The sequence below is a fragment of the Hibiscus syriacus genome, unplaced genomic scaffold (genome assembly GCF_006381635.1).
Source record: "Hibiscus syriacus cultivar Baekdansim isolate YM2019G1 unplaced genomic scaffold, ASM638163v2 tig00110839_pilon, whole genome shotgun sequence".
In the NCBI taxonomy this organism is placed as follows: Eukaryota; Viridiplantae; Streptophyta; class Magnoliopsida; order Malvales; family Malvaceae; genus Hibiscus; species Hibiscus syriacus.
The window spans coordinates 1887631-1898443 of NW_024062886.1; positions in this window are offsets into that span (position 1 = coordinate 1887631).

Below are 10813 nucleotides of genomic sequence, written 5' to 3' on the forward strand. Positions count from 1 at the left end.
TAGTACATGTGGAACACACTAGGATATCCAAGTATTTCTCAAAGACACTTGGTAGTTATCAGAATGGATAACATGAAACTGATTAAATTTGACCGAATTCCATGAGCGAGGTCCTATTGAAGGGAATCGATTTCTAACCGATCTAATCCGACATTTAAGGTTGATATTTTAGAATCGCACAATAATTCATGTGTATCAGGAAAGTGTTCAGGAACCTTTATACAAAATAATTCTAGATTCAGATTTACTGAGAGTGATTCTATTACCCAACAATCAAGGGTATTCAGAAGTATGTATTGATTGTTTTTTTCATATATGACTGTAGTGATTTGAGTTGATAAGGGAGAAACAAAGATTTAGTGCACTTATAATTTGTGTTGATCTATCAGATTATCAAACAAATCGAGCTGAACAAATTCCAAAACTAATGTCTGCCGAATGGTCAATTCATTGTCCTTCCAGGGTATTCTCTCTTTAATACCAACAATTCTTGTCCATAGATCATCTTTAGAATCATCGCTGAATATATCTTAAGGGGGCGAACATATATTTCATAGGTCTATATTTCATTTCCACGTTTCAACGGTATCAAAAAATGCCAACTTACTTGATTTATGGTTCATAACCCATAGGGATGATACATCATGTAAGTTCATAAGAGTTTCCAGACTTACCCAAATCATTTACTTAATCCTCAATCATTGAGGTTGCTAAGTTCATTTATTAGTCAAATCTATCCCGATCACTTCAGAGTTTCCCAAAGTAATTCGAACGTTTCTAAATTTCGGATACATATTGTACTTTCGTTTAGTTCAATTTGGTATTCGGAGTTGATTTATGTAACGAATATTCAATTCTTAGTACCGAATGCGCTCTAGAGTTGATTTGAGCCGAGTACTTCCAAAATTATCATAAATCCAAACTTAAGGAGATGAAGAAGCATTCAAGAAATATCTATGTCATTCAGGTACTGATATAGCACTAGTGTTGGTTGACCGACTTAACTTGTGTTCTATAACTTTTAAGAGCATTACAATATCCATGTTTATTTGGATTTCTTAATTAATCCAAGACATTTACTTAGTCTAGGCCATAAGGGTATTTTGGTCATTTTGGTGCTCAATGTTATTCCAGTCATTTCAAAGCTTGAGGATATCCATTCATTCATGGGCTTGGTGATATTCTTGGGTCATTTCCATTCCATGGGTATTTTGGTCATTTTACAGATCCAATGTATTTCAATCTTTTCCTTCCGTCCGATCTTATCCTTTAATTCAAACTTCTAGTATCTCGTACAAGCCATTTTGGGTTTAAAAATCGGTTATCCAGATTTTCTAAACAAAACTAACATTTTCTATGCATATCAGTAGTTTTATCAGGTCAATATATCTTTACAAAGTTCTTATCCCACTTCCAAGGTAAATTCTTGTCTTTTTACAACATAAGAGTATTTTCGTAATTTCACTTAACTGAAGTATTCTCTTAATTTCTCATCCAAGTACCTTTGGCATTTAACCTTTAATGATATAAATTATAATTTACATATCTAGTGGTTGATTGCTTTATCACTTAATCACAGAACTTGTACTTTAATTCTAACGATCCTCTAGTTTCTTATATTAATCATTTGAGCCATATTCAGTTACCGAATTCATATCGAGTCAATAAATTAATTAACTATACATATGAGACCAAACATTATCTTATTCATGCATTTACCAGTACCAACATGTTCCATAAGACATAAATAGGCAGTATTATATTACCTCGATTTTTGTGCCATACTAATCGACCATTTAAACTCTATTCGAACGCCCTCAATCTTGAAATCAACTTCCAATAATTCGTCGGTTACATATCAATAGAAATTTCATCAAAAACGAAGCTTAATTGCGAAAAATGGATCGAATCGAGTGATAAATCAGTTACCGAATTTGGCAAAATGGATTTCAGAATCGGACTCAGGAAGTCGAACAACATAAAATATAACTTTTCAAAAATTTTGACTTTTTGGTCAAAGTCAACGGTCAAAGTCAACGTCGTTCAACGACCAGGCTCGCTCGACTCGACTCGGCTTGGCTCCCCTGGAGTACAGACGACGCCCACTCTCAGGGGCGGCGCGTACGGCGGCTCAGGAGGTCGGTAAAATTCTATAAAAAATTCTAAAATTATTTCAAGGCATTTTGAGACCCTTACCAAGCTCGGTTCGCAATTTTAAACGACGGAGAGCTCGATTTTGAAACGTCGAAAACTTTAACTTCCTCACCTCCCTCACGCACCGGCGACGATGGAGACAAGAAGGGCACCGGTGGACTCGGAACGATGCAAGGAACACGATGGTACGGTAGGTGTCAAAAATGGGTGGTCAGATCGACCTGAATCGACGGAAAACCAACGAAGATTGGGTTAAAACCGATGAAGCTTTCGGTTGAGTTTTATAACGAACGGTGGCAATTCACGACGGGATAATAGGTCGATAACGAACACGATGATGATTTCGGATCGACGAACGGTGACCGGACGGTGGAAAAACCTGAGCTCAAAGTAGTTGACCGGGGGGAGAGGAAATGAGGAAAAACAATCTGGAAAAACCAGATTGTTCAGGTGACAGAGAGTTTATAATTCAACAAATAAGAAAAATGAGAAAATTTAGGACTAGATCCCTGAATTTCCTACACTTCCTAAAATGATCTACCAATTTTACGATTTTATAATTAAATCCTCAATTTCTTCCAAAATACCAATTAAATTCAAAATTTTATAATTTCTAAAATTTAGCCCCTAAATTGGGGTGTTACAATTTTTTACTAAATTATTAACTTTTTCTATCTCGGAATATTTAGATATTTATTTTCTATACAATTTGAAACTTTTATATATTTTTGTTTTCTAAAATAAGCAAAATTATATATATACATGAACAAATTGACTTGTGGTTTACTGGGTCAATCGACTTGGTTTCAATCTAAAAAATCCTTGTAAAAAGCAGGAAAGTTTGGGAGAAAAGAATTAAATGTACCTAAATTCATTTGATCCAACACATGTGTCTACTTGATCCGAAGCTTAGATCCGTAATTGTCAGGGCCGGTTTTGGGCCTGTGCGGGCTGCCCAACCGCACAGGGCCCAATTTTTGTAAATGCCTCTAAATATTTTTAAGTCTTTTGTATATATGTGTATTTAGGATGTTTGACCCAAGAATTTTCAAGTCCAAGACCCACATTAAATAATATTTTAGTTTTAAAATGCCTATTTTACTGTTATGCATAAGGCCACCAAAATTTACAAGACGGGCCTGGTAATTGTATACACATATTTTCATTTTATATTTTTAAAATGATTTTATTTGTCATTAATTTTTTTAATTATAAAATAGTTATCAAACTTCGAATTTTATTAAAAAAAAGAGTAGAGTTCATAAAATATTGTTTGAAAGAAATAACATGGCATTTTAAATTAATATAAAATATCTTATTTTATCCCTCAATTATAACTAAAATTTTATTTTATTTTTTCCAATGTTTTGAAATAATAATTTAAAAAATAGAAAATTTAGAATTTCTTTTAAAAATATATAAAAATTTAAAATATGGATAACCAGTAATCTTAAAAAGTCCGAGACAAACACCTTTAAAAGAAACAACAGAAACTACTTCTTGCCAAAAACTACACGTAAAGAGTATTTAATAAAATTATTCAAAAAAAAAAGTGATTTATAATGTGTGGATGTCATCTTCTTATAGGATAAACAACACATTTTAAAGCTAAAAGATGAAGATTATCTTACTTTTTAAAATTAATTTAGGATGATTAATTATAGTATTTGTTTTTAAGAAATTTAACGTTTGATAAAAAAATATTTAAATACTCTATAATTGTTAGTGCTCAAATTTAAAATCTATAATTTTAGAGATAATAATAATTTCTTTAATCACTAAATTTGTTTTATTCTTGCTAAATGTATCCTAATTTAAACCTAAAAATCTGATTTCTCAAATTAAGTTTGATTTTACCTTAATAATTTACTTGAGTTAACATAAAATAGAACCAAAATAAGTTCGATCAATTATTGACGTCTACTGGTATCTGCGGAAAAATAAAAATTTTCTCTAAATTTTCTCTCACTCACTCTCACTCTCACTCTCACTCTCACTCTCACTCTCACTCTCACTCTCACTCTCACTCTTTCTTCCTTGAATTCTATCATTGCGCCGCCGGTAAGGATGAAAATTCTTTGGCCATCGACACCTTTCCAATGGTGATTCGATGCAAGGCTTCTGTTTTTATCCATGATTTCTGTTTATTCTTGTTTACAGGTCCCGTTTTATGATTAATATCATTGCCTTGGGGTTTTTATCTTTAGATCAACGATCACTTGACATGTATCTGTTCATGATTGTAATTGGAATTTCCATTGGTACTGTAAGGGTTTCGTCTCTTGTCCAATGATGGCTGTTTGTGGCTTTGCTCGACCTCCTATTTGAGGGAACACTTATTCTCCTTTTGCTCGGAATTTTTGAAAATGAGATTCAGGTGAACCGGTCTTTGTTGAATCAATCCGCACTAGGTTTTTTTTTTTTTTTTTGGAAATTTCCCATCTTCGATCTTGTTGTTGTGGGGATCCTACCGTTAGACCATGTCTTGACATTTTAAGTGTCCTAGGTCAAGACGAGATGACAAGAAGATAAGTGGGATCCACATTTGATTTTTCACCCAATCATCAAAATGGGTCCCACTAGATTATCATATTTCTGAATTTTTTAAATAAAAAATTATGTTTAAAAATATTTTTTAATTATTGGGCTCACTGAATTACCATATTTTTGAGTATTTAAAATAAAAAATGATGTTTAAAAATATTTTTAATTATTAAATTTAAAAATATTTTTAAAATTGGATACCTCTAAGCCTAGACCTAGGAGGTCGCCCCCCTCGCCTATGCTGAGAGCCGGCCCTGCCTACCGTTCCAAGGGCTTTCGAGATTGGTGATGCTTCTTGGGCGTTTTTCTCGCCTCTCATTACTCGGTACTGTTTTATTCTCGGTTATCATTCTGTTTTGGATCAATCTCTTTTAGGGATTTTGAGAAATTATTAATTTTTTTATTGCGTTGATATATTGGTTTCTACCATTCAGGAAAGATATCTGATGAGTATTGATTCTTTCAGGTGTTGTGTCATCGGGGGTTCATGAAGGTGTCTCTCGCTTCCTTCAATATGAGAGTATCTTTATTTTTTTTATTGTTTTCATCTATATTTTGTTAATATTTAATTTCAGTTGCAGTTGTTAAACTGTGTTATTATCGTTTCTTGGCTATACAAACTGAACTTCTTGAAATGGTGTCTATTCCGGCCTTCTGGCGGGGACGACGGAGATTCTTATGTTTTCCCCTGGTATATGAACGTATCTGGTACAGTACGACGGTGATGGGTGGAGCGTGTGAGAAAGCACGTGGGGTGGATGATACCGGCTATAATAGTCTTATCCCCTCTGTGACATGAGAGTTTGTGTTTTTATAAAATTCTTAACTTTGACTTTGGAAATGCATGAGTTGACCGAACAAAATTCTCCTGTCCCTCTTAGTGCCCTACCAATAACAAACTGATATCTGGATTAGTTGATTAATATCGTTATATATTTTCTCAATTAACTTTCCTCCGTTAATTCGACCTTAACTCCGAAAAGGAAATGAAATCTCTCTAGTAAACTTTTGATCAAAATCTTCCATTTTTAAATCACAATTATTTGTAAATTTTCTATCAATCCTTTTACCTTCTACATTTTTGGGTTCCCGAACGATCCCTCTTCTTTGGGCTTAATAATAACTTATTCTGGTTATTATTCTACTGAATTTACTACCTATCAGAATCTGATTCCAGCCAACCGACGAGGAGTTGATCCATTTATACTTGTCCATGATAAACGGAAAAAAAGATTGATGAGGTTGGAGTGATACGTGAAATCAGTTTTTGTAAATGCAAGCCTTGGGGATTTAGCTGTCTTGTCTTCTACAAGAGTCAAGACCCAGAATTTTGCTCAATCGATCGGAATTACCCGACGAAAACAGGCTCACTTGTGCTACCGTTTCCGGTTACTGGAAGGCTATCAATAAGGATCGGACGATAAAATCCAAGTCTAGTTTGATCGGCATGAAGAAAACTCTGGTATTTCAAATCGATCGAGGTCCCAAGGGAAAGCACACCAATTGGGTTATGCACGGGTATCGTACTATGCTCAGTGAATTCAACGGCATCAAGCCCGGACATGTCCTTTTCTTTTGACTTGAATATTGAGTTTTCGGTTTAACTTCAGGTGAGGATCTATCCTTGGTAATTATTGTTTTGGATACATATAATCTATGAGCTTGTATTATGTTTAAGTACTTGAAATGTTCATTAGACTTGTTTGTAATTACCATGATTTTTTAATTTTAAAGGTCTTTAAGCAGTAAGATGTATTGTTAGCATTAATAGGCACTCATTTACATTGCACAACTCATTTACACTGCATTCTTGACTTTAGACTTTGATGTGTTTTGTTCTGTCATGTGGTTGATTTATGCATTTAGTTCGGTAAAAAAAAGAAAATAAAAGGGTACGAGTTCTTTGGCTTATTACATTAATTTTTTTTCTTTACCAGTGGAAACTCGTCAATAGATTCATTAGGGTAGAAGATGATGATAATCGAGCTACAGTTTAAGAAATACCAATACATATTCGATCTAGGAGAATTATTCAATTCATTGTTGTTTAGGAATGCTATTTTTTAACTTTTGTTGGGTTGTGATTAGCCTTGGTAATAAATTTTTAGTTACTACAAGGGCTGTAGTATCTCCACTCAGCAAACATCCTTCACCGAGATTTGATTGAAGCATGAGAACCTCATTGTCAATGCTAACTTTGACTTAAAGGTGTGATTTTGGGCTAGCTCGAACTTGATGCTTTGTGTATTGATATGTTTTTCGGTTTGTCACACCCCAATTTAGGGGCTAAAATTTTAGAAATTATAAAAATTGAATTTAATTGGTATTTTGGAAGAAATTGAAGATCAAATTGTAAAAATTTATTTAGGAAGTGTGAGAAATTCATTGACCCAGTCCTGAATTTACCTATTTTTATTTAGGAGAGAATTATACTCTCTCCCCGTGTGTTTTCTGCAGAATTTTTCCCATTCTCCTCTTCTCGGTCAACTACTTTGAGCTATGATCTATTCACCGTCCGTCCACCGTTCGACGATCCGAAATCACCATCGTGTTCATTCTTGATCGAAGAACAAAACCCCTCAAACCTTTCGTCGTAAATCGATGTCGTTCGTTGTAAATCTTAACCGGAAGTATCATCGGTTTTAACTCGATCGTTATTGGTTTTTCGTCGATTCAAGTCGATCCGGCCACCCGTTTTCGACACCTCCCGCACCATCGTGTTCTTTGCATCGTTTCGAGTCCATCGGTGCCCGTCGCATCTCCGTCGTCGTCGGTGCGTGAGGGAGGTGAGGAAGTCAAAGATTCTGACAATTCGAAATCGAGCTCTCCACCGTTCAAAATTTTCAACCGAGCTTGGTAAGTGTCTCAAAATTGCTTAAAATATTTTTAGAAATTTTTCTGGAATTTTTGGGACACCCTAGGACTGTTTACGCGCCGCCCCTATGCGTGGGGAAGGTTCGAAAATAGGGGTGGCAGCTTTGACCCGTTTAACCCGACCCGTTTGACCCGACCCGGTCCGACCTGACCTGTCCAACCCAACTGCCTAACCCGTTGATCGACCGTTGACCGCCGTTGACCGAACCTTTGACCGGTGTTGACCGAACGTTAACTTTTTCCGGGTATACCAATCCTGAAATTTTTCAACGTCGTGAGTCTGATTTCGAAGTTAGTTTTACCAAATTCGAACCCGATAAGCTTTTGTCACTGATTTATCACCCGATTCGATCTGTTTTTTGCAATTAAACTCCATTTTTAATGAAATTTATGTTGATATATATTTGAGGAATTATTGAAAGTTGATTTCAAGATCGAAGGACTTTGAGAGTTTAAATGGTCGATCATTATGACACGAAAATCGAGGTAATACATTACTACCTCTTTATGTTTTATAGAACATGTTGATAATAGGAAAAATGCATGGATGTATATGATTGGACTATTATGTCTGTTTGATTATGGATGGACTTAAACCCTTATGTTGTAAAAAGACAAGAATTGACCCTGGAAGTTGGATAAGAAGTTTTTAAAGACATATTGATATGATGAAACTACTGATGTGTATAGAAAATACTAGTTTTGCTTAGAAAATCTGGACAATCGATTTCTAAACCCAAGATGGCTTGTACAAATTACTAGAAGTTTGATAAGTAATAATTTTAAGTTCATAGATTATCCAAAAAAGCAATTAACCTTAGGATCTCAGAATTACATTCATCCTTGATAAGAGTTTAACACTGAAATTATCTGGTTACGAATTTATGAAAATGCCCTTGAGAGGTATAAATTGTCTGAGTTGACTCTGAATGAGAAAGTACCCTGAGAATTCGTACCTAACCCGATAAATTACAGATTTAAATTGTTAAAATCATGTCTTTGTACAAAAAAATCCTGATAATCTGTTTGTAACATCTGAGAAGGTAGTTTACACCAAAAATCTCCAAGTTAAGAGTATATACTTGAAGAATAAATTATTGAGGGTTATTCTTTATAAGATTTGTTCGAAAGGACTGAAATAGATGATAAGTTTAAATTAAATAATAAGGATGGACGGGAGGAAATGATTTAAATACTTTGAATATGTAAAATGACTAAAATACCCCTTGAATGAAAATGACCCAAGAATACCACCAAGCTCATGAATGATTGGATATCCTCGAGCTCTAAAATGAATAGAATGAAACTAAGCACCAAAATAACCAAAATACCCTTATGGCCTATACTAAGTAAATGTATTGGATTAATTAAGGAATCCAAATAAACATGGGTGTTGTACTACCATTACATGATATATCATCCCTATGGGTTATGAACTACAAATCAAGTACGTCGACAATTCTGATATAGTTGGAACATGGAAATGAAAAAAAGACCATTATAATATCAGTTTGTCTCCTTAAGATCCATTTAGTGATGACTCAGGAGATGATTTATGGACAATAATTGTTGGTATTAAAGAGTGAATACATGGAAGGGCAAAGAATAGACTGGTTAACATGCATTAGTTCTGGGAGTTGTTCAGCTTGAGTTATTTCGATAATATGATAAATCGACACAAATTATAAGTTCTCTAAATCTTCGTTTCTCCTTCATCAACTCAAATCACTATGGTCATATATGAAAACATAAGTAACACAGATGCAATGGATTCTGAATAGCCCATTTGGTTCAATTGGACAAAAATCCTGTTAATTCAATACATACTCTTGATTGTTGGGTAATGGAATCACTCTCAGTAAATTTGAATATAGAATTATTTTGTATAAAGGTTCCTGAATACTTTCCTGATGCACATGAATCATAGTGTGATTATAAAGTATCAACCTTAAATGTCGGATTAGATTGGTTTGCAATCGATTCCCTTCAATATGACCTTATTCCTGGAATCTGATCAAATTACATCAGTTTCATGTTATCCATTCTGATAACTACCAAGTGTCCTCTAAGAAATACTTGGATATCCTAGTGTGTTCCACATGTACTACATGAAGATTTTATATGTTTTTAAATGGGTTTCACCGAAATTATTGATTTACTGTTTATGAACCATGGCAACATGTTATATATTTTCCGATTTCGGTTTCACCGAAAAATATGAATTATTCCTGATTTATGACATCATGGATTCTACTGGTTTTATGAACTACGGTTACCTGAAATATGTTATTAGATTTCCTTGTTTTCATCAGGCTCCTTCGCTGTGTGCAAGGGTAAGCCTTACAGTTTTCCTCAGGTTCCTTTGATGTGTGCAAGGGCAAGCCATACAGTTCCCCCCAGGTTCCTTTGCTGTGTGCAAAGGTAAGCCTTACAGTTTTCCCAAGTTCCTTTGCTGTGTGCAAGGGGAAGTGATGTGATCCCAATCAGCCCTAACTTTGGTCTTGATCTCATTAAATCATTGAAAATCACCAAGGCTGATTCAAAGGGAGTTATACCTTACTTCATCCTATACCTTCTCATTTATGCACTATATTTCATCATATGTTTGTATTTACCTCTAAGGATATGCTTATCAGATGATATCATTCATTGCATGAATTTTCATGAGTTTTATTAGTTTCATGACATTCATTGCATTTAATAAGTATGATGTTCATTAAAGCGTGCATTACGTTTAAGCATGTATTTCATTTGAGGAAGTAGTTCATTTATGCATCTAGTTATTTAATAAACTACTTCATTCATGCATTTAGTTCATTGAATAAAGTTAGTTCATTGAATAATGTTATTTAATTAATCAAACTAACTCTTAATTATCCCATGCATATTTACATGTTATGATTGAATAAAGTTTATCTTTGTATTTATGTGCTAGAGGGAAGCTGAATAGTCTCAATAGATGCAAGAATATCCTTTACAATGTATTCTAATTCTTAATGTGATACAAACCTTTTTGGGTCCAGAAACCAATTTTACATTATTCTTCTATCTCTTATCTTTTCAACGCCTTTTGAATCACCTCAATCCGATATCGGGAGCTTGAGATATGATCGATTTATTGAAGATAGTGCAGGATGGAATTTTGTTACGGGAATTTTATGCATTGATGATTTTGATGAGTTTGAGTCAAGGGAGAGTCTTTTCAACTTCATCCAAGTGACAAGCCACTGAAGGACTCTTA